This window comes from Python bivittatus, unplaced genomic scaffold (assembly GCF_059951505.1).
Source record: "Python bivittatus isolate LINGU-HERP-01145 unplaced genomic scaffold, Pbiv_v1 ctg000480_np1212, whole genome shotgun sequence".
Classification (NCBI taxonomy): domain Eukaryota; kingdom Metazoa; phylum Chordata; class Lepidosauria; order Squamata; family Pythonidae; genus Python; species Python bivittatus.
Window position 1 is genome coordinate 98978568 of NW_028277075.1, and position 22825 is coordinate 99001392.

A 22825-nucleotide genomic window follows, 5' to 3' on the forward strand; every position below is an offset into this window, starting at 1 on the left:
TTGTCTGGTCTCCAACTTTGCCTTTCTGGGGAAGACTGTGGCAATCAAATTGCAGCTTCAGAGGGCCTTTCAATCAGGTTTCAGGCCTGGATATAGTACTGGGACAGCATTAGTTGCAGATGTTGATGATCTATGGTGGGGACGGGATATTGCATACATTCTGGCCATTCTTGACTTCTCAGCTGCCTTCAGTTCCATTGCTCATAATATCCTTGTGGACCAACTCAGGTGGATAGGAAACCTGACCCAATTAGCCTTCCGGAAGGTTGTGAAGACCTGGCTCTCCTCCCAGGCACTGGGGCCATGATGTTAATGTAGCTCAAGGATTGGTTTGTCTATGTTTGATGTTTTAATAATGTTATTTTCAGGGCCTCAGTCATTTTCTTTTTAATGGATTTCTAAACTCTAGCTGATGTTTTTTTATTTCTCTTCACTACACAGAATTCCCTGGGTAGATGGGCAGCTGTTGTCAAGATTTTCTTTCTCATAAAAAAAGAGTCATCCCGTTATCTTTACAACAATAACAAATAATATTTTGGCTACAGAGATCATGTGAGAAACACCTATTATTGTGTGTTATATATTGTGCTATTTACTGCCACCTATTGGTGTGTGTCTGCTAGTTACCCAGTGAGGGTGAGATGGAGCTATAATATAATAATAAAAAAAAAGTTCAATATCTCAGTGTCTCAATATATATATGTATATATAGCTTTAGCTCAGTATAACACCATATAATCATTTTTATAGACTATATAGTTATAACAAAATACCAAATAATATACCTCTTCTCTGAGAGTTTATAGCTAGAGATTTTGTTAAGCTTATATTACTAATAAGTCTTAGATACTACATTATATAAAAAGATGTGTTTTTCTTTATATTTTATATATTTACATTTTATAAAATTTTACATTTTTATCAATAAACACCAGTTAATATATATTTTCTGACTGGATTTCTTTAAAAAACAAAAAATGGACATTGCATTATAAACAGCTGCAATGCTGATATATAACTTTCCTAGATAATTTTTCCTGGAGTTTTTGTTGCGCTCTGCACAAACAAGAGTGTTTGTGATTTACGCTCTGCTCGACAGGTTATGGGCCCAGACCAGTGGTGCTGTGCCGGCCCAGGCGTGGAGTGTTGTCCCAACATTATGGTCCCAAGAGTGCTAGTCCCAGGACTGTGGTCCCAGGCGTGTGCTAGCCCAGGCGTAAAGTTCCAGGCGTGTTTTGCCGTGGATGCCAGTGCTAGAAGCCAGGACTAAAATTCCTAAGTAACGAGAGATTTATAGATTTATCACCCTGCTTGTGAACATCTGGTCAACATTTCGTTTAAAGTTTACATTCTTTCTGTGTCAAGTGCCTGTTATAAAGTGTACAACATGGCGACAACAACGGTGAGTCTTCCATTTGAAAGATTAAATTCAAAGAACTACCAGACATAAAATATAAAGATAAGATCTTTCTTCATAAAAGAAGGGCTCTGACAAGTTATAAACAATCCTGCGCCAGCAGTGCCTACAGATGCCAAGCGAGTTTTGCTTGACCGTGCATATGATAATCTTATATTGAGACTTGAGTCTTCAAAACTAGTACATGTTCATAATTTAGAGACTGCTAATGGATGCTGGGTGGCTTTGCGTGAAATCTATACAAGACAGACTTCAGCTGCCATCATAAGTTTGTCAAAACAGTTATATAACCTTAAATTAAAACAAAGTGCTAATGTGATTAAACATCTGAACAAGATGAAAACTTTGTTTGCTGAGTTGACAGATCGTAATATACAGCTTCCTGAGAATCAAAAAACATATATAATACTTTCGAGTCTAGATGATTCGTTTTATATGCTTATAAAAGCTGTACATGCCTTACCACCTGCAGATCTTACCGTGGACTACCTTACAAACAGGTTACAGAAAATTCAGTGTTCGAGGGATTTACAATTATCATAAAAAAAGAGGCTTAATAACATAAAACAGCGCTCTTCTACTGACACAGAGACTGCATGCATGATAAAAAAATGCTTTCATTGTCAGTCTACCAAACATCTTCTAAAAGACTGTCCGATAAAAAATCAGCCTACTGAGAGTTCCAAAAAGGTCCTTCGTCATAAAAAAAGACAATTTGTTAAAAAGCAAGCAAACACTAAAATAGTGTCTGCCTTGATGTCTAACAAAAACAAACATACTGATAAGTGGTTGTTAGACTCTGCTTATAATAAAATCATTGTAAACAATAAACAGTTGTTACTGACCAAATACAAGCCTAAAATTCAACAAGTTAACTTGGCTGATGGTTCTATAGCTAAGATAACCATACAAGATAAAATATTTATTCCTTGTTTGAGAGAAATTATTTCTGATATATTCTGTGTGCCTACACTTGATTATTCTCTTCTCAGTGTCCCTGTGTTAACTAAACTTGGGTATACTGTTATATTCCAAGGTTTTAAATGCTATGTTACCAAAGAAGGGGCTAAATATGCTAAAAAAAAATTGGTTAATCAATTATATAAAATGCTTCCTAAACAAGATATGTTAATTAAAAGTTGCGCTGGCAATGTGCCATTGCATGATGATTACATTCATTATTACCACAGAGTGCTTAAACATCCTGGATAAAAATGTTTGTCAAAAATGACAGAAATATATCCAGATTTGAGATTTTAAAAATGTACAAAGTTTCTTGATTATACTATATATAAACAATCTAAGATAAAATTTACACCTGTTGCTAAAAAAAATAACAAAATTTCCTTCACACACAGACTTAGCTAGAGAACAAGCAGCTGATACACCCCCCTCTCTACAGATAAAACAAGAAGCGGCAACAAAAGAGTTGCCAGCTATAGCTGAAGCTAAACAATTAAAGACACAGACACACACAAAAAAACAAACAAAAACAAAGCATTTTTGAGATTCCACGTAGGTCAACCCATATAACAAAAGGGGTTCCACCTAAAAGGTTTGTTATTCAACAAATAAAAATATGTCACACCACTTGCAAACCAAAAGATTTCAAAAAAATGCTAGCTTTACCTGTTGATAAACAAAATAAGTAAAACATTGCTATAGACACAAAATTTAATTCATTGATAAAACAAAATGTTTTTAAAATTGTTGATTTACCACCATCACAAAAAGCCATAGGGTCCAGATAGATATTTTTAAAAAAGCTTTTACCTGATGATACTATACAATATAAAACGAGGTTGGTGACACAAAGTTATTCACAAGAACAGTTTATAAATTACAACCTGACATATACAACTACAGTTAGGCCTAAATCATTACATATAATGTTGGCCTTAGCTACACAAAAAAACATGGTTGTTCATCATTTTGATATAGATACAGCTTATTTAAATGCTAAACTTCCTAAAGTTGTTTACATAAAACAAGCACCAGGATATTCATATAAAGATTCCCAAAAAATCTACAGGTTACATAAAACACTATATAAATTAAAACAAGCTGAGAGATATTGACATCAATGTTTAAATAAAGCTTTGTTAAAAATTGGTTTCAAAAAATCATTAGCTAATTCATATATATACACCAAAAAAACTAAAAAAAGTTATACAGTCCTTATCACTTATATTGATGATTTTTATCTTGCCACTGGTTCTTTAAACTTAATAAAAAAAATTTTCAAAGCAAATAAAAAAATATTTTAAAATAAAAAATTTAAATGTATTAAAATACTACCTTGATATTAAAATACATAAAAATAAAAATAAAAAAATCTAAGTAAAAAAAAAAGATAAAACAGTTGTTAACACAAATAAAAATATCAAAAGCTAAACCTATACAAACCCTGATGACATATAATTTTTTAAAACATATAAAAAATTATATAAAAAACCAAAAGTATACCATTCTATAATAGGTTCAATCCTTCACCTAACCCAATAAACACGACCTGATTTATCCTATACTGTTAAAATTTTGAGCCATAAAGTGGCTAAACCAACTAAACATGATTGACAAAGATTAAAAAAAATAATAAAATATTTTAAAAATACAATAGATCTTTGTCTCAAAATATCAACTAATAAACCTAAAAAACCAATAATTTTTGTTTATAGTTCATTTACAAAACAAAAAAACAAAAAATAACTGAGTTTGTTTATAAATTTAATAAATTTATAATTGCGTGAAAAACAAAAAAAACAAACATCCATTGCCTTGTCTACTACAAAAACTAAATTCACAGCTTTATCAAAAACACTTTATAAATTAAGATGATTTCATCAATTATTCACTAATTTAAACATCAAAATATAATTACCTTATACAATACACAAAAATTCCCAAACCTATATAAAATTAACTAAAACAAAAAATTTAAAAACTCATACTAAATATATAAATATAAAATACAAAAATATAAAACAAACTATATTAAAAAATTTCATTAATCTTATATATTATATATCTAAAACAAATCTTACAGATATATTTACCAAATCATTATCTATTATACAACATAAAACAATATTAACCAAACTTAAATTTAAACAAATATAATTGTTTCTATATTCTTATAATTAATTATCTATATTATTTTTATAACATATATTATTATATCAAAAACAAACTAAAAAAAATATCAAAATTTTCTTTCTCATAAAAAATATCATCCCATTATCTTTACAACAATAGCAAATAATATTTTAACTACAAAAATCATATAAAAAACACCTATTATTATATATTATATATTATACTATTTACTACCACCTATAAATATATATCTACTAATTACCCAATAAAAATAACATAAAACTATAATATAATAAAAAAAATATTCAATCTCTCTCTCTCTCTCTCTATATATATATATATACACACACACACATATAACTTTAACTCAATATAACACCATATAAACATTTTTATAAACTATATAATTATAACAAAATACCAAATAATATACCTCTTCTCTGAAAATTTATAACTAAATTTTTTATTAAACTTATATTACTAATAAATCTTAAATACTACGTTATATAAAAATATATTTTTCTTTATATTTTATATAATATTTACATTTTATAAAATTTTACATTTTTATCAATAATCACCAATTAATATATATTTTCTAACTAAATTTCTTTAAAAAACAAAAAATAAACATTACATTATAAACAACTACAATGCTAATATATATCTTTCCTAAATAATTTTTCCTAAAATTTTTGCTACGCTCTACACAAACAAAAATGTTTGTGATTTACACTCTGCTCAACAGCTATATGAATTTGTTTAATAAAGAAACGAATAATTTTGACCCTAGCACTATAAATATATGTTTTGCCACCAGTAATTGGGCCATAATTAAGCCAATGTAAACTTTAAATGTGTAGCCATGTTCAAGATAATCTAAGGCAGTGATTCAGGACTAATGGTATGCTTACTACAGGAGGACATATAAGTAACTTATGTGAGACACAGCATAAGCTACTGCACTGAGCCTTTAAAATTTACAGTAAGTTATAAATATCATAAGAAAGTGCCTATAAAAATGCAAATATTATTCTTGAAATATATTATCATAGTGGTCTGAGATTCTTTGGTAGGAAGATTGGTGGGACTACAAAAGGTTCAACATCACTTACCTAAGGAACCACATTAAGAGCCTATCAAGTTCAGGAGATGCATTGACAATCCCTTGCCTTGGTTCAGTTTATATCTGGATATATTTAAGTGAACCCAAAGTTTGCATTTTTAATTTCATCTGTTTTATTAGTTTTGGTCATAAAATGTATTGGTTTGTCTGAGATTATTTGCTTTACTGTTTTGTTTGTGTGCTGGTTTTATTTGCCTTTTATGATTGCATTAATAGTTTTTTTTAGGATAATTATGTCATTTAAAGTTTTTATGAATTTAATTTTTGGTGAGATGCTTACAGACTGCAAAATGACATATACAGCACAATCCAATACATCTCTATTTAGAAGGGAGTAACTGTGAATTCAGTAGTGCATACTCACAAGTCAATAAAATTCCAGTCACATATAATTTTTGCTTGTTTTTCAAGATACATTTTTTGTTAAATCACCACCAGGTAGGACCAAACAGGTACTCATGGTACTCATGGAGTTTTCTTTTATATAGAAAATATCAAACTGGCACCTTTTTTCTAGAAATCTTCCTTGCTATTGTGAGAGGAAAATTATTAGTAGCCTTCTATATGTTTTAATGTTAGTTTTGATTGCATTTAATAAAGCCAAGTTAGCTAAAATGTGACCTGTAGGGCAATGACAGGAAATAAGTAAACTTGCAAGACTAAGCAAACTTGTTGATGGGAACAGACGTGACAGGGACGAATAGAACAGGAAAGTATGGTAAAATTAGCACCAAGGAAGTTATAGTTCGGTTGCTAAACCTAGGAGTCATGTCTGTGGTTTGTGGTTTTTGAGGATAAAAAGGATTGCAATGAGAGGGTCGGTACCCACTTGGTCAAGCTGTCTACCTGACAGCTCGGTCAAGTTGGTCGGCATTGCTATGTGAATCTAAGTAAGTACCTTGTATGCTTTTGACTGAATTTTACTTGCTTGTTGAACTAACATTTAATAAAGCTTTTAGAACTTTGAAGTGACTTGTTTTATGGTGTGTCTGCCTCCCGTGTTTAATGTGGTTTTTCCCTGACACTACCCTTGGCTTCGTGATTACAAAAAAAAAAGACTGATATGAAAAATATGAAAATGGGGGAAGGAGTTTTATTCAAAGAAAACCTTTGCCTGAAAGGAAGGCACAGTAGTTGAAGACAGATTTAATTTTAGAGTGTGTGAAGCCAATCTGGTTTTTTTTTTTTTCCTGCTGAATTTCTCCTTTGTTGTATCTTGAATATCCCTTGTCCTTTGTCAGATATTCTTGATTCTGAAAGGTGCAGGTGTAAATCTGAACACTCATGTTGTGGATATTTTACCCTGGGTGAATATCCAAGTGAAAACATCCTTTACATTGTCAGTTACCCCATCTTATTAACATTTATTCCTTTCCTCTACATTTTTTTCCCTAAACAGAATTGGAGGGCAGATGGATTTGGAATAATAGTTTGCATCAGTTAGAATCCATGTTGAAAATTGAAACTGTTGGATTATCCAGATATCTCTATTATATTATCTGTTACGTTGTCCAGATGCCTCTATAATCCAGCTACATGTATCTCTATTTTTATTGTTAAAACTTCAAAGATTGAGAGTCGGGTAGCATACAAGTGTGATTTATTATGGTTGGTTGCACAGTCAACCAGATGTTTAGACTGGATTTGGCATTTTTATCCACCTATCGAGTCCTTCCCAAGGACCTGAGGCAGGCAGATGTTGTTTGATAGTGTTAAATGTATCGTTGCAGGATGTAAGCTGTTCCAAGTAAAGCTGCTTTTTGCAATTGACTGATGGTGATTTTGTCAATACTGATGGAGTTCAAGTGGTGCTGCAGATGTTTTGGGACTGCACCCAAGGGGCCTATTACTATTGGTACTATCTTTGCTTTCTTTTGCCATAGTCATTCTACTTCTATTTGCATGTCTTTATATTTTGTGATGTTCTCCAGTTCTTAGTTGTGTATTCTGCTGCCTCCAGGTATCGCAATGTCTATTATTATTATTATTATTATTATTATTATTATTATTATTATTATTTGCATCTCTGTTGGCACAGAAAAATCTGCAACAGCCACTTATTGAACAACTTTTAACAATAAAAAAACATTTATTGAATAACTATAAGGAAACTTTTCCTTTATATTCAAATTAATATTCAAACAAAAGATATAGTTCAAATGCTTTTTTTTAGTAATTAAAAAATATTTTTACTTTTTCAGTAAACATTGGATAGTCCAGAATCTAAAGCTAGCTTTTAATAATTGTTAATAATATACTTTGCAGAAAGAGCAAAAATTATTTCTACTTACGAAAAAATATTTTTATTTATTTGGACATTTCACATTTACTGATTTCTGACCAATCAGGCTTTTTTACATCAGACCCAGATATTTCTAGCATTTTGGTCAGACACATATTATTCATCTCAGCATGGAACTGAGGCATATCACATCAATATGAATTTTGCAAGTTGTTATTAATCGAGTTCCACATACCACAGTAAATACCAGCTGTCATAATGTGTGGACATGTGCTCAAGCATTATTCACCAAGTAAAACTGACAAGGTACAGTGATGTTTACTACATAAAAAAGTAACATGAGCTAGTCTTTAGCTCTAGTTGAGAGAACTAGCAATGGAGAGAACATGACCTGATCACTGGTTCTGCAACTATTAAAGTCTTCTGAATTACCTTAAAATAGTACAAGGGGCTGTTTGCGTCATAGTTTAAATCTCCACTTTGTCTCTATTTTACCACATTATTATATATAGATGTACAGCTGCTTAGTATATATGGCAATATCATAGCAGGGAATGATCTGAAGAGGGGAATGTTATGAGAGTATTTTTTTCCATCAACTTGTATTAATATAAATGCTTTGAAAATATAATCTTAATTACAGAGAAAATTCTGATCTAGGGAAGCAGCACTGTTAAAAACAGCTTAATGTTCATTTAAGTAACACAAAGATCTGTGCTGAAATCCAAATTTGTATTTTATTTTAAGTGCTGATCATTCTAAATAAGACTTTTTTTTTTCCAAAGATCTTTTGGAATTATAACCTAAATAAGTAACTCATTCTTTCAAATGTTTATTTCCTTCCCAACCACAATTGTGGCAACTATATAAATATGATAGATGGATGGATGGATGGATGGATGGATGGATGGATGGATGGATGGATGGATGGATGGATGGATGGATGGATAGATAGATAGATAGATAGATAGATAGATAGATAGATAGATAGATAGATAGATAGATGTAGTCCTTGACTTGCGACCATTCTTTCAGTGACCAAAGTTATGACAGCAGTGAATGAAGGGACTTATGACCTGTGTCCAAAGTTACAGCCGTTGCAGCACCCCTGCGGTCACTTGATCAAAATTCGGGCATTTGGCAGTTTACCTGCACTTACAATTGCAGGGTGCTTCAACTCCTCCCACCAGCCTATCTTCCCCCATCTATGCCCTTTTGGCCCCTTGCCACCCTGCGCTCCACCACTCCAGCTAACCTTTGCCATTTTCTTGGTCCCGCTGCTGATGAGGCATGCCTGGTCTCACTGCTGTGCCAGGCTGGGGCTGGCCTTCACATTCCCACCCCCCAAAAAAAGTCAAAAGCAGCAAAGGCAAATAGGTTTTTTGGTGTGCCGTGGTTCAGGGGCTGCTTTTGGCCTGAAGATTTGAGCTCTGTTCCTTCACACCACCAAGGGGTTTCCCCTCCCTTCTGTGAAATCCACTTGTGATTTCTGTCTGTTGTGTTCCTTTTTCTGTTGTGTTGCACATTTTATAAAAAGTCCTCTCATGTAGGCTTTGCTTGTCTCCCAAATGGTTGACTCCAAAATTCCTAGTCTTCTATTTGTTTTGGGGGGAAAAAAAAATTTACATTTCTGTAGTATGCTTTCCTGATCAGGGATACCAGATGTCTGGCAAAAGGAAGACATGTCCTCCTTTTTGTCCTCATGTCTTTCTTCTGGCAGATATAGCCTTAAAATCAAATATAGTTTGGCTTTTTGAGTGTCTTGTTTCGTTCTGGACTTTTTTCACAACAGTAGTCATTCAAACTCTCATGTATTGTGATGTTGTAAACCGTCTGCTTCTTTCTTTCCTCCATCCGTCGATAGCCTCGACAGCCTAGATTTACATAATTCAGTTTATTTCCTAATTCCAGCAATTGGCTTCAGTGCAGCTCCTTCAAATCTATGATCACTGTAGTCTATACATCGCATGACTTGTCATAATTTCTGTGGTGAAATTTGAAAAACATGCCATCAATTCGATATTATCACTAGCGGATTTCCTTTGGTTAATAATAATTAGTATTTTTGTACTGCCCCTTGAGTAAAATGATTTCAGTTAAGAGAAAATGTAAATTTTCAGACAGTATATAGAGTAAATATCCCTGTTTTGTTCAGGGATGGAATGAAAATGAAGCAAAGTATCTGGTTTGTGACAGTTATCTATCCATTGAGGGTCTACCGATTTGAGGTGTCACGTTGACAGTGAGAAGCCCAAAAACATGGTAAGGAATTCAGTTTCATCAAGCAAAGTAACATATTTTCAGCCTAAATGCTCAACAGTATTTAAAAAAGCATATGCCGCTGAAGCAGCTTTAGCATTTCACACAGTTATTCATCATCAGCCACGCAAATCGCTGGACTGTACCGCTGGTTTGATGCTTACGTTATTTAGTGACTCAGAAACTGCAAAAAATATAACATGTGCTAGAACCAAAACTGAGGCAATTATAAACAATGTTATTGCACCCCATACTATTTTCGAATTTATAAAGTTACTAAGTGACATTACGTGTTTTGGAATTGCAGCTGATGCCAGCAATCATGGAGCACAGACTTTGTTGGTATCAATAGAGGTGATGGTAAAAATGTGCTTTTGTGCCTAAAGGAAAATCTTAACAGGCCTATAGTTGGTCTGGATACACTGCTCATGTCCTCCACAGCTGCATTCAACATGATGCTGATTTATTGAAAGTTGATATTGAGACAATTGTATTGAAGATACTCAGTTACTTTTCTGTATATACAGTTCAGACCAAGACATTGAAAGGGTTTTGTAAATATATAGACATTAATTATTAGCAATTATTGTATCACAATAAACTAGATGGCTTTCCACCTATTGAGACTATTGAGATTGTTTTCAGTGTTGAAGGAATTTTTCTTTCTGTAAATCAGCCATCAGTTATGATGAAGATTTTTTTAAGAACAATTTTTGCAGAAGTTTTTTACATTTGGTTTCTGCATTCATTGATGTCTATCTTCCAGGGTAAAATTGTGGCAGTTGAAAGTGAAAAATTGTCAGTAATAGAGGTGGTGAACTTCCTCCAGTCAACAGTTGAAAGTTCTGAAAGGCAGACTGAGTGAAACATTTGTGTCTCTGAAAGTTAGAGAGCTTGTGAAGAAACTACATAAAAGAGATCTAGAGAAAGAGTGCCAGAATTTTGCAGAAGAGATTAAGTTGATGTATGAAGAATACATTAAGTATTTGGAAAAGTGGTTAAAATCTTTTTTTTTAAAGATTTTTTAACCCCACCTTTATTATTTTTTATAAATAACTCAAGGCAGCAAACAAACCTAATACTCCTTCCTCCTATTTTCCCCACAGCAACAACCCTGTGAGATGAGTTGGGCTGAGAAAGGGACTGGCCCAAAGTCAGCCAGCCAGCTTTCATGCCTAAGGCAGGACTAGAACTTACAGTCTCCTGCTTTCTAGCCTGGAGCCTTAACCACTAGACCAAAGTGGCTTTTGATGAATTTCACTGTTTTTGCTGGATGTTACCATGCATACTGTACCTGAAGGAAAAGGGTATTACTGTGGATGATGTACAATTATTTGACCAGTACTGCAGTTTTAAAGTATTCGTAAAAGAGCAGAATGACCACTTCTTTGATGGTCTCTTGCATGTACAGTGGTGTTCTTGTTTCAAAAGCTACAAAAGTTCAAGTTGTTTCTCAGGGTTGCTAGAAAGTTGTGAATTTTTCTTCTGCATTCCTGAATGCAAAGCTAATATCAAAAGGGTATGCTGTCTGATAAATGCTGAATGGACAAAGGAAAGAAACCAACTATCTGTTGATTCTTCAAAGGAATCATTCTTACCAAACACAACATGAAGAATGTTACCTGTGAGAAGTCCCATGGCTTTTGTTCTTGAAAATAAAAATTTGTTGGACAAAGTTGGATCTTCTGAAAAATATCAATTTCCATGCATATGTTTTTGAAAATAAAGATCTGTTGGAAAAATATTACAATTGAAAAACCAGTTTTTCTGATACTGGAAAAAGTAATTTCATATACATGTAGGCCTAAGTACATTTTTTTCTGCAGTTTTTTGCTGCAACTTTTGTCATAGTTGTCAAGAAAATTAAACAGTGTGTCTTCCTTTCCCACCATTTGTCATGGGTGCCAAGAAAATTAAACAGTATGTTCTTCATTTCCCACCATTTGTCCTCCTTTCCAATTGTCTATGTCCTCCTTTGCCTGTTCAGATATTTGGCAACCCTAGATTCCTGATGGTAATGACCTGTCATTCATCTTTCTTCTAAAGAGTAACTTTTTTCCAAAATACCATGTTATTAAAATTGGATTAGGATCAGTGATAGGAAAAATCTGTACTTCTTTGATAGAAGATATTAGGATCTTACAAACCCAACACATACTGATTCTGGAGTATGATGTATATCTTGCAGAAAAGAAAAGTATAATCTCTCTCTTTTGGATTTTGTAGCCTCCATGCGTCTGTCAATGCTAATGCATCCATATATTGAAAGAAATTTTTGCAGAAGTTTCCCCTTTTTCCTAGGGATTATTTATCTAAATTCAAATCTAATACTCGATTCATGTTCCCAATAACAAATATTTCTCCCTCCTCCACTTCTGTAAGTATTTGGAAAAATCTTTTGTAAAATTGTTCTTAGCTTTTTGTGGGGAACATAAATAGAGGCTATTGTTATAATTTTACCTTCTTGTAAATTTCAGAATTAAGATTCTTTCTGCTTTGTCTTTAAACTGGTCCATTAGTTCCCAAGCTAGTCATTTAAGAAAATTACAATTCCATTTTTCTTAGTCTTTCTTGCAGCTAAATATTGTTGTCCTAATTTTTTCTGTTTTAACAAATAGGCATGACCTATTTTTAGGTATTTCTTGTAAACAAAAGATAACATTTTTTTTTCATTTATTGAAAATCCTTTTCAATTTATTTGGTGAGTTTAATCCATTTACATTCATCAGAATTAGTATTCTCTCCATTTTTATTTTAATGTAATGCTGCTGCTATATCTGATTTCTCTTCCTTAGCTACCATGTCCTCTTTGTTGGTGGAACATCCAAGGGATCCTGAGCAGTTAATTCTTTAAACAAGGAAGAGGCTTCTGAAATTGTCTTTATAGTTACCCTTTTTGTATCCAGCATGAATGGGATCTTCCATGTTTATCTTACTTGTTTGGGTCTTACTATGGCTTTCATAGATACTAATTCTTTCCTTTTTTAAAAAAAGTCTTGGAGACACATCTTGGACTATTTGAATTTGCTTCCATCCTATAATCAGGGGTGTCTCTGTTGCTTTAAGAACATCTCTTGTTCTTTTGAGTGAAAACCTTACTAGAATATCTCCAGGCATTTTTCTTCTTTGTAAGTATTACCATCCAAAATCTAGAGGATGACAAGAAGCAGTTGCCTCTGCTAATTGTAACACATGCCAAATCTGATGTGAAAAAAAAGAAAAATGTTTCCTGCATTTGAAAGTTCAAATTCACTGCTTTTGTGTTAAAATCACTAACATTTCAATGCTCATTATTTTAAACTCAGCCCTAATTCATACTGATGCCCTATGAATGACAGTCTAGAAATTATGTTTTTGATATGTATCTGTCTCATGTGAGAATTGATAATAATTAAGGATTGATAATGGAGAGGCAGCCATTATTTTTAGCTGTTGGAGAGAGAATTTATCTATGCGTTTGCAATCTGTCTCATAAAATAAAATGCAGAATGGCTGACATGCCCAGTGTAGAAAGAGTTCTGAAGCCTCCCTTAATTACTTAGATTAGTGCTTAAAACAGTTCACTTTAATACTACTATTGCTAATAATGCAATATAATTTAATATAGCATCAGTTACAATAACAGTTTAAAGATACATTGAGCAATTGCATGAAAATGAAATGGAATGAAACTGTAAGTTTCAGGTAAAAACAGTTACTACTGAATAGAGATAACAAAGTGGTGAAGAACTGAGAGAGAAAAGAAAATAACAAAAGGAGGAAAACTATAGTAACATAATTGAGTTCTGGAAAGTAGGAGTTATTTAAACAAACAAGTTTTTATGAACAGATTAATCAGAGAATACATCTTAAATAAAAAATATAAAAACATTACAAGGTTGCACACCAAGCAACTCCACAAATAATGGTTTCTGTACTATACTCAAATATGTAGCTGAAGTGCAATTAACATTTTTTAGAGCAGCCATTTTGCCTCTCAGTTCAGAACTTATTCAAAAAGAGGGCTGGACATCCTGATGAATCATCAGAATGGTTCGCTGTGTCATGGGGCTTCTTGCTAACCCACTTAATTCATGTTGAAATAAAACTACAAAACAATTGTCTACTTTGCCTGGACTTGTTGGACTGGACTTACATATCAAGACTGGTGTCATATATCATTGTCATATGTCAAGTGTTAAATGAAACAAAACATTAATAGAAACCTTTGGAAGCAAAGCATCTGATCCTATGTGTTCAGTTCTTGTATTTGAAATTGTATATTGCAGTTACTTTAAAAAAAGCAGTTGCACAAAAGTCTTCTTGCATTACTATAAGATAGTCCAGTGGACTATTTATAAAATTCTAATGGGAGAATTTTTAAATTTTATAAATCTTGTTTGATAATGTTTGTTAATCACTATTCAACAAAAAGAAAAGAGGAAAATACATTTCTAACAGGAGAAAAACATTGACAATCTTTCTGCAGCAATTGAAATGATTTCATTTGTAATTAAATCTAGAATTTGTAGGATTTTTTGAAAATGGAAATGTCACATTTTGCCATTATTCTTCCAAGTCTGAGCATACTGCAAGTTTTTTTTTTTAAATGTCTTATCACATCCATGATAAAACACGCTGGGGGGGGTTTCTAGCAAATTAGAACCTTTTCTTCCAAAGATTTTTGAGGTTGGGGGCACTGTCCTGTTCTGCCTGATGTAATACGTAATCCTCATACTTAAGAGTATTAACCATTTTGAATTCCTGAGATTTTTGGATAATCAGGCAAAATATAGCATGCAAGGTATTTCTGGTGAACTGTTCTGTTTCCCCCCTTTATTCATAATATGAGAAGGATAAAGAGACATCAGTTTCTCTGAATTATTTATGTATTTATTTAATTTCCCAGTCAGATAAATAAGCAAGAGTTGTTCAGCTGATGCATACAAACAGATCTTCAGTTCTCCACTCCCCGCAGTGTCTCTCTTTAAAGGAGGCTGGAATGTAAAAAATTCCTGTATGACCTAACTGCATTACAATAATACTGCTTTTGTTAAAATGATAGTGTGCCTATCTAAAGTGTAGCTGCCAAGGGCTCCAGTTAAACTTAGCTGGCTACTTCTGGCTGGCAAAATCTGGATGTTATTTCTTGTGTCTTTGGAGTTCCTCCTCCTTCTGGATATCAAAATATAAATGTATTTATTTATCTAACCTTCTTTCTTGTATTTAATTTTTTTCATTCACCATTTATTTACCTTACGTCATCCATCCACCTCATCTAATACTTTCCATAACTCATAGGAATATAAATGATTTATTTCTATTTAAGTCATTTTATTAGCAAATAAAGCTTGTTAAATGTTCAAATGTGAAGAGCACCTTCATACTAGAAACCAAAACTTGGATTTTAATTGAACATCAGATTTTAATCCAAGTTTTCATCTACAAGAATGGTTTTTAATACCCCTGTGCAGATCTCCAAAAAGTGGTTCAGAGTGAGTAGGAGTGCAAACATATCACCAGTTTGCCCTTGTCCTCCACAGCTGCTCTACTATACTGGGATAGGGCACGGCTGATTTAACGTGTTGCAGACAATTGCTATGTCTGTGCTTCTGAATGCTCCATATTACCTTCCGATTGAAACGGAATGCCTAGATTTTAATCTTCTCCCTCACTGTTATTAGTTATTAGTTATTGGTTTACTTTGCTTGTTTGGGGTAGGTGGGTCACCCCACGGGGTCAAATAAATTGTCAGTACTCTCTGAAAGTAGGAGAGGAAAGCTGCAGAAGAATCCAGCTTTCTCTTCTTTCTTGAACTGTTTACTAGCATTGTCAAATATATACAGTATGCTATCCCTTGCCTGTCCCACCTCAGCTCATAATTCTAATGGATCTTTTTTTTTTTTTCTTTTCTAAATGAGATCAGCTTTGGCAATGAGAGAAGCTCTTTTCCTTTTATTGGTATCATTAGATACCAGCTGGAGACTCAGTAAGCCTTATTATTTTTTGCTTATTTCAGGTCTCTTTCTTATTCCTTCACTCACTCTTATGCGTGGTTGGGTGTCATGTTTGTTTTATGTGGATCTGCATTTGATTTTTTAAAAATAAACAATAAAACAAATGTGTGATGCCACAACAGTTTGTAACCTAGCAACACCATAGATATGTAAGCATTATTTTAATATAAGATTAGCTGTGCTCTCAGCATGGCACCATTTCCCCAAACTTTAATTGCATTTTTAACAGGATGATCATGATTGGTCCTCTCAGCTGTATTTCTCTAATTAGCCACTAAAATATTGTTGCAGTAAACTAACCAGTTACTTGCTTGAAATGTTGATGTACACCTTGTAATGAACAGGAAGTGAAAGGAAAAAGAGTTGGTTGTTTACAGAGAACAAGTAAGACTGAAGAATGGGCAGCTCCAGCAGTAAAATGTGCTAATTTTATGCAAAATCTATGTTAAATTGATGACATAATAAGCAGATACTGATCATTATTTATTTATCAACTGGTATGCCACTAGGGTGACTTTAGGCGACTCACACAATGTAATTTAAAACAAACTTTTTAAAAAAAGAAAGCAATAAAAGAAATAAAAAGACAAGATCCTTGAGAGAGGGCATAATCTATCAACACTTAAGGAGGTAGTGATCTGTCCCCTCCTCAAGAAGCATCACTAGACCCCATTGTTTTTTAACAACTTTTGCCCTGTCTCCAGCTTTTCCTTTTTAGGGAAGGTTATTCAGAAAGTGGTCACATTCTAGCTTCAGAAGGCTCTGGAGGAAATGGATTATCTGGATCCCTTCCCATTAGGATTCAGTCCTGGGTATGGTACAGAAATGGCATTGGTTGCACTTGTGGATGACCTCTGACAGGAGCAGGACAGAGGTAATGCACCTGTCCTTGCTCTTCTTAACCTCTTAGCACCTTTGAATCCTATCAATCCTTCTGAACTGGCTCCAGGAATTGGGGGCACAGTCTTGTGCTGGTTCTTCTCTTACCTCCAGGTTGGGTTCTGGTTGGTGTTGATGGGGGGGGGGGTAGAGGTTGAGCCCATGCCCACTCCTTTGTGGTGGGCCTCACAGCTTGGTGGTCTACTCATTTCTGTTTAACATGTGCATAAAGCCATTGGGTGAGATCAGGTGACAGCACTGGATGAGATATCATCAGTATGCTAATGATGCTCAACTGTATATCCCCATCCCAGGCCATCTATCCTTGTGTCTGGAGGCTGTGGGAATTTGGATGTGGAAGAACAGGTTTCAGTCAACCCTAGCAAAATAGAGTGGCTTTGGATTTTAGGGATGCAGTGATTTTCCATCTTTATGTCTGGATGGGATTGCACTACAAAGACAGACCTAGTGCACAATTTGGTGGTTCTCCTGGACTTGCAGCTCCTGTTTGATGAGCAGGTAGCAGCCGTGGCTAGGAGGGCTTTTGCACAAGTTTGGGTTGTGCACCAATTGTGTCTTTCCTGAATCAGGGAACACTACACACAGTGGCTCATGCTTTTGTCACTTCCAGTCTGGTTTACTGCAGTAGGCTCTACATGGGGCTACCTTTGAAGAAGTTCCAGAAGCTGCAGTTGATCCAGAATATGGATCTGGCATGGGGGTTGGGAGATTAGGTAAGCCTATGAATTATTGTTACTATTGTTGATGGTCTTGGCCACCATTTTTTATTTATTTTTATTTTTGCTGTGTACAGGTAGTTCGTGGTTAACAACTGCGACCATCTTTAGTGACCATTCAAATTTACGACAGTGCTGAAAAAGTAGCTTTATGACCAGTTCTCAAATTTACGACTTTCGCAATTTCCCTGCAGTCATGTGATCACCATTCAGGTGCTTTGTAACTGGTGTGCATTTATGATGGTCACAACATCCATAGTCATGTGATCACCATTTGTGAGCTTCACAGCTGGCTTCTGACAAGAAAGTCAGTACAGAAACTGGCAGTAAGTCACAGTCATGTGATGTCACATTTAACAACCACAGGTGATTCGCTGAACAACTACAGCAGAAAGGTTATCATAAGTTGAGTGCTGTCATTTGATGTTTCACTTAACAACTACATCACTTAGCGACAGCGTTGATGGTCCCAATTGCAGCTGTATTGCCTTTTATGATTATATTGAGAATTTTAGCCCTGTCACTTGAATAAGATGGGCAGCTGTATACATTGAATAAATAAATAATATCAACAACAGAATACATGGTGTACATCAGTGAAAGATAACTAGTACAGACATATTCTCAATTTTAAAAACAAACACCACCAGGATGGAGTTCACTATACCTTACCCTAGGGACAAAGCCAGGTTTTTACAGTTGTATGAAAGTCCAACAGGGTCAAGGCCATACACATCTCAGGAGTGATGTTCTTCCACAGGACAGATGCAGCTATCAAGAAGATGCATCTTCTAGGACTTAAGTCCAGGATGATGACACCTGGGCTGAGCTCTTGTATATGCTTTTTTAATGATAACTAAGATAGTTGAGGAATTACTAAAACCATACAGTTGCAATAAGGTATTATCATCATTATACAAACAACATGCCACAAAAATGTACAAACTTCACTGATTTGCTTAGTATAGTATTTAATGTACTATTAAATAGTAGCTGTCAGTATCCATAAACAAATGACCTATTCTATTGAATAATATGCTCATATAGATCCCTTTAGGCAGTTTTAAAACTGTTGGTATTTAAATGTCATTTTATCTTTGGTTTTATATTTTGTTTGTTTCTATATTTGATTGAAATACATTTAATCGGATTCTAAGATTCAAGACAACATGCTGTAAATAAATACCCAAATAAGTCTCTGAATCTATCTTGAAAATAACCTCTCTGTTGTGCAAAGCTTTTTGTGTTTAATTATTACAATTTGGTGCCAACATCAGGTTGGTGTAATGGCTAAGGTGCTGGCCTAGAAACCAGCAAAGTAGTTCTAATCCCACCTTAGGCATGAAAGCCAGCTGGATGACTTTGGGCCAGTCACTCTCAGCCCAACCCACCTCACAGGGTTGTTGTTGTGGGGAGAATAGGAAACAGGTGTATTAAGTATGTTTGCCACCTTGAGATAGATAGAGGGATTAAAAAATATAATAATAAAAATAATTTTAAAACTACAATAACTATGCATTTTTCCAATTGCATTTGGGAACAGAGAATTTAATATTCATGCCATAAAAAAGAAAACAGATTGCATCATACACAAATGCCTTTAAAATTGAACTGTCCATAGCATTTTTTATCGTTGAAGTCACTGTATGCAAATATTAAGCTGTAGTATAATAAAACTTGCCTGTCTGTGTCTGGAATAGTATCATAAGCACAAACGTTCTGTTATAAATACATTTCATACTTAATATTGCTTTCATATAATTGGATACTAGGATAGAAGGATATTCAATGTACAATAAAATGATCTTAGCAAAGTTTCTAAAAATAACCTGTAGGTCTCAAGAGAGCAATATCCTTAATTCATTACCTGTGACAGACAGATGGAGAAAGCTAAACTAGATGTACTAGCTTTAGATGGACAAGGCTTCACATATAAGCAACTGCCTGTACTCAACAAATGGTGCTGCACTCTAGATGTGTGCTTCAAGTCAGAAATTATGACACATTTAGAATAATACTAGCATTACCCATAAATAGGTGGTTTTGTGGAAGAAGTAGATGGTCTCACGCTAAATTTGATCATGTAGAGTCCTGGTGCTCTCTGAGCTTGGTTGTTTGCTTGGAGACATTCCATTACTGAACTAGGTAACATCATCAGGGCACTGATGATGTTACCTAATCAGGTAATGAAACATCTGCAAGCAAACAACCAAGCTCAGAGAGCACCAAGGGCTCCACAGTTCAACCCTGAGCTACATATGTTCTCTTCTGTGAGATCTGATTATGGCACAGAGTGAGGCCTACACAGTGTAACCTTGGACCCTTTATTATAGGTCAGGGTGGGGCCTCAGTAGAGTTCAACTCACCGGGAGCTAGTACCTCAGAAACATAGATTCAAGTTTGAAAAAATTTCCCTCTTTCCCATGGAATCTTTTCTACATGCTAATAATAATTTGCTCCAAAGATCTGGGAACTTTCAGAGAACAATACTGGAAGAGCTAAAGGGGAAAACAGCAAAAATAGTCTTTTCTCCTTTCTTCACCTTTCTGCCTGCAGGCTACTCCTCAGGATTTCACCTTGTCTAAAGAATATAACCACAAAATAAACAAGGCAGACATAAAAACTCCATTGTAGTATAAAAGTAACTAATATATAGTAAATTAAAAGGCTTAATGGAATGAAAACATAATTATTTGGCATTGGAAAGATACATTGTCAGGATGTTTCACTTAGGAGGGCATTCCAAAGATAGACCACCGCTTTGTGCCTAAGGCAGGACTAGAACTCACGGCATCCCAATTTCTAGCCTGATGCCTTAACCACTACACCAAACTGGCGCTCTCTAAGCTAACATTAGTTCCAGCTAATCCTTTTATTCAATTATGATAATATAATATAGAGGTACCATGTATAAATTATGCATTGCATACCTCCTCACTGTTATGCTCAGTTTCCATTGTCATTGATAGGAGTGATGCATGTGTATTGTAAGAGAACAGTGAAAAGAAGTTAATGGATTCCTTGTTTATCAATAAGTTTCTTCTGTTTAATTATTTACTGTTTGGAAGACTGTTATATGTCTAAATTCTGCACATTTTCTGTGACAGTTTTTTTTTCCAAATCATTTTATTAAAGATTACAGTTTTAAAAAGTAAAAACTCATACAAAGTACAAAAAAATGTAAGAACAAAAAAGAAATTAGAAAGTGTAGAAAAAGAAACAGAAATACAAAGAAAAATAGAAAAGGAAAGGAAAAAAATAAAAAAAAAATAAAGTAACTTCCCCCTTCATCATGATAAGTACAAACAATTCTGGTAGCTTATCACCATCTCTTAAAATACAACAAATGCTTTTTTTTTCATGTCTCATCTCTTAACTATAAACAAAATCTCAAAGCCTCATCATTTGTTCCTGGTTAGCAAAAGTTAATTGAGTGTACCAGAGATAACTACATAACTATTTTAACCTTGATCAAATAAGCTAGGTCTATATTCCTTCCCTGTACTTTTAACAATTTTGGCTTTTAATCCCGTCAAATAATGTCCTTGAACTTGATTTCTTTTCATCTTCTTTTTGTTTCCTCTCAGCAAATCCTTCAAAACTTCAGCAGATGTCTTTTGTAAATCCAGTAAAGAAAAGTTATCCAAATCACTCTTCTGATTTAATACTTGTATGTCCTTTTCAAATATCAAGACATCAGTCAGTTTCATTTGTATATCCAGTATATAATCTTTTTCCTTATCATTCTTATGTTTAAATCCATATTCAAATCGATTTCAGCTTTATCTGGTATATCTTGTTCCTCCTCTGTAACCGCATTTGCACACCATCTGTCTATGATGTTATACATTCTTAAAATTAATTTCTGAGTCCATAATTCACAAATCTCCATAAAAATATCTACTGTTAAAAGTGTTTTGCTCCATTCTGTATTAGCTTGTCTAATCTGAGTATTCTTCTCCTTTAATTGTGATCTTTAGTTTCTTCTGGTTCCCTGTAGTGTCCAACATTCAAAGTCCCATCTTATCATGTTATTTTTCCAAAAAACCAAAACAACCATAGTTTCCCATGGGAAGGATTCTTATATTTAATTACAGATTCTCATTTCAAATCCATCTGGACCCTTAGTCTGTTTGTAACTTTCCAGAATCAACGCTCTAAACATTCTTTTGCTGTTTATTCCAAGAAATGATATTTTCCTAAATTCTTAAACTCATATAGATAGTCCTTGACTTACAACCGTTTGTCTAATGACAATTCAAAGTTACGATGGCACTGAAAAAAGTGACTTACAACTGGTCCTCACACTTATGATCGTCGCACCATCCCCGCAGTCACATGATCAAAATTTGGGCACTTGGCAACCAGCATGTATTTACAACAGTTACAGCATCCCAGGGTCACATGATCGCCATTTGTGACATTCCCAGGGGGCTTTTGACAAGCAAAATCAGTGGGGGAAGCCAGGTTTGCTTAATGACCACATGATTCGCTTAACGACCATAGCAAAAAAGGTCGTAAAATTGGGTGCGACTCACTTAATGACCGCATCAGTTAGTGATGGAAGTTCCAGTCCCAATTGTGGTCGTAAGTCAAGGACTACCTGAACCTTCGAGAAGGAGGAGACTCACTCAATGAATGCAATAGAAAATTGGTGTTCTGAACATTCTTAATATTTTGAAAGCAGTAAAAAGTAATTCCAAAGGAGATTAAGAGATGAGGCTTGACCAAGCTTTTTGTCTATAAAGGCGGCATTACGACTGTGAGCTTACATGGAATTCCTCAACTCCCAGCCGCTTGACTCATAAGCCGACTACAAAAACTTCAGTTCCTGTGGTCTAGTCATGAGGAGTGGCTGTCTGGAGTGCACGTGTGCTATCTCACATACTCTCCTTTCTCTGGAGAGATTTTGCCAGCCATGATCTTCACTGTAAACACCGTCTCATTCAAACAGGAATGTCTAGCTCTCCGTAGCCTCAAAGGAAGTCCTGACAGTTATAAGGGGAATGTGTTAGTGAAATTGCCAGTGTGGATTAGGTTGCTGGTGTTTCATTTGGGACAGTTTGTTTACTA

The 22825-nt window shown here is 34.3% G+C and overlaps 1 protein-coding gene across 1 annotated transcript in view; it reads left to right on the plus strand.

Moving 5' to 3' along the window:
- The window catches only part of KCNJ3 (potassium inwardly rectifying channel subfamily J member 3), a 135995-nt gene that overhangs the window by 49162 nt on the left and 64008 nt on the right, over window positions 1-22825 (plus strand). The window lies entirely within an intron of this gene.